The sequence below is a fragment of the Coregonus lavaretus genome, assembly GCF_964263955.1.
Source record: "Coregonus lavaretus genome assembly, contig: HAP1_SCAFFOLD_402, whole genome shotgun sequence".
Lineage (NCBI taxonomy): Eukaryota > Metazoa > Chordata > Actinopteri > Salmoniformes > Salmonidae > Coregonus > Coregonus lavaretus.
Window position 1 is genome coordinate 54,071 of NW_028165649.1, and position 3,427 is coordinate 57,497.

Here is a 3,427-nt window from a genome sequence, read left to right on the forward strand (position 1 = left end):
CACTAGAAGGACATATGTAGAATATAACATACAAGGGTTTTCAAATGTGATTAAAAAAATAAATAATTCTATGAATATTTTCTAAAATCATGTTTTAGGCAAAATCCACAATGCAACTAGTTCGGCATATGAAGGGATACAATTTTTTTTATAACAAACGTGAAAACTATTTTTTATACATTTTGCATGAAAAGGGTCTAAAATATTTTTATTACGTTCAGCATTAGAAGGACATATGTAGAATTCAACATACAAGGGTTTCAAATGTGATTTAAAAAATAAAAAATTCTATGAATATTTTCTAAAATCATGTTTTAGGCAAAATCCACCATGCAACTAGTTCGGCATATGATGGGATACAATTTTTTTCATAACAAACGTGAATAATATTTTTTATAAATTTTGCATGAAAAGGGTCTAAAATATGTTTTAACGTTCAGCACTAGAAGGACATATGTAGAATATAACATACAAGGGTTTTCAAATGTGATTTTTAAAAAAATTATTCTATGAATATTTTCTAAAATCATGTTTTATGCAAAATCCACAATGCAACTAGTTCGGCATATGAAGGGATACCATTTTTTTTATAACAAACGTGAAAAATATTTTTTATACATTTTGCATGAAAAGGGTCTAAAATATGTTTTAACGTTCAGCACTAGAAGGACATATGTAGAATATAACATACAAGGGTTTTCAAATGTGATTAAAAAAAAAAATAATTCTATGAATATTTTCTAAAATCATGTTTTATGCAAAATCCACAATGCAACTAGTTCGGCATATGAAGGGATACCATTTTTTTTATAACAAACGTGAAAAATATTTTTTATACATTTTGCATGAAAAGGGTCTAAAATATGTTTTAACGTTCAGCACTAGAAGGACATATGTAGAATATAACATACAAGGGTTTTCAAATGTGATTAAAAAAATAAATAATTCTATGAATATTTTCTAAAATCATGTTTTAGGCAAAATCCACAATGCAACTAGTTCGGCATATGAAGGGATACATTTTTTTTAAATAAAAAACGTGAAAAATATATTTTTTAAATTTTGCATGAAAAGGGTCAAAAATATGTTTTAACGTTCAGCACTAGAAGGACATATGTAGAATATAACATACAAGGGTTTTCAAATGTGATTAAAAAAATAAATAATTCTATGAATATTTTCTAAAATCATGTTTTAGGCAAAATCCACAATGCAACTAGTTCGGCATATGAAGGGATACAATTTTTTTCATAACAAACGTGAATAATATTTTTTATAAATTTTGCATGAAAAGGGTCAAAAATATGTTTTAACGTTCAGCACTAGAAGGACATATGTAGAATATAACATACAAGGGTTTTCAAATGTGAATAAAAAAATAAATAATTCAATGAATATTGTCTAAAATCATGTTTAATGCAAAATCCACAATGCAACTAGTTCGGCATATGAAGGGATACAAAGTTTTTTTATAAAAAACGTGAAAAATATATTTTTTAAATTTTGCATGAAAAGGGTCTAAAATATGTTTTAACGTTCAGCAATAGAAGGACATATGTAGAATATAACATACAAGGGTTTTCAAATGTGATTTAAAAAAAAATTATTCTATGAATATTTTCTAAAATCATGTTTTATGCAAAATCCACAATGCAACTAGTTCGGCATATGAAGGGATACCATTTTTTTTATAACAAACGTGAAAAATATTTTTTATACATTTTGCATGAAAAGGGTCTAAAATATGTTTTAACGTTCAGCACTAGAAGGACATATGTAGAATATAACATACAAGGGTTTTCAAATGTGATTAAAAAAATAAATAATTCTATGAATATTTTCTAAAATCATGTTTTAGGCAAAATCCACAATGCAACTAGTTCGGCATATGAAGGGATTCAATTTTTTTTTATAAAAAACGTGAAAAATATATTTTTTAAATTTTGCATGAAAAGGGTCTAAAATATGTTTTAACGTTCAGCACTAGAAGGACATATGTAGAATATAACATACAAGGGTTTTCAAATGTGAATAAAAAAATAAATAATTCAATGAATATTGTCTAAAATCATGTTTAATGCAAAATCCACAATGCAACTAGTTCGGCATATGAAGGGATACAAAGTTTTTTAATAAAAAACGTGAAAAATATATTTTTTAAATTTTGCATGAAAAGGGTCTAAAATATGTTTTAACGTTCAGCACTAGAAGGACATATGTAGAATATAACATACAAGGGTTTTCAAATGTGATTTAAAAAAAAATTATTCTATGAATATTTTCTAAAATCATGTTTTATGCAAAATCCACAATGCAACTAGTTCGGCATATGAAGGGATACCATTTTTTTTATAACAAACGTGAAAAATATTTTTTATACATTTTGCATGAAAAGGGTCTAAAATATGTTTTAACGTTCAGCACTAGAAGGACATATGTAGAATATAACATACAAGGGTTTTCAAATGTGATTAAAAAAATAAATAATTCTATGAATATTTTCTAAAATCATGTTTTAGGCAAAATCCACAATGCAACTAGTTCGGCATATGAAGGGATACAATTTTTTTCATAACAAACGTGAATAATATTTTTTATAAATTTTGCATGAAAAGGGTCTAAAATATGTTTTAACGTTCAGCACTAGAAGGACATATGTAGAATATAACATACAAGTGTTTTCAAATGTGATTAAAAAAATAAATAATTCTATGAATATTTTCTAAAATCATGTTTTAGGCAAAATCCACAATGCAACTAGTTCGGCATATGAAGGGATACAATTTTTTTTATAACAAACGTGAAAACTATTTTTTATACATTTTGCATGAAAAGGGTCTAAAATATTTTTATTACGTTCAGCATTAGAAGGACATATGTAGAATTCAACATACAAGGGTTTCAAATGTGATTTAAAAAATAAAAAATTCTATGAATATTTTCTAAAATCATGTTTTAGGCAAAATCCACCATGCAACTAGTTCGGCATATGAAGGGATACAATTTTTTTCATAACAAACGTGAATAATATTTTTTATAAATTTTGCATGAAAAGGGTCTAAAATATGTTTTAACGTTCAGCACTAGAAGGACATATGTAGAATATAACATACAAGTGTTTTCAAATGTGATTAAAAAAATAAATAATTCTATGAATATTTTCTAAAATCATGTTTTAGGCAAAATCCACAATGCAACTAGTTCGGCATATGAAGGGATACAATTTTTTTTATAACAAACGTGAAAACTATTTTTTATACATTTTGCATGAAAAGGGTCTAAAATATTTTTATTACGTTCAGCATTAGAAGGACATATGTAGAATTCAACATACAAGGGTTTCAAATGTGATTTAAAAAATAAAAAATTCTATGAATATTTTCTAAAATCATGTTTTAGGCAAAATCCACCATGCAACTAGTTCGGC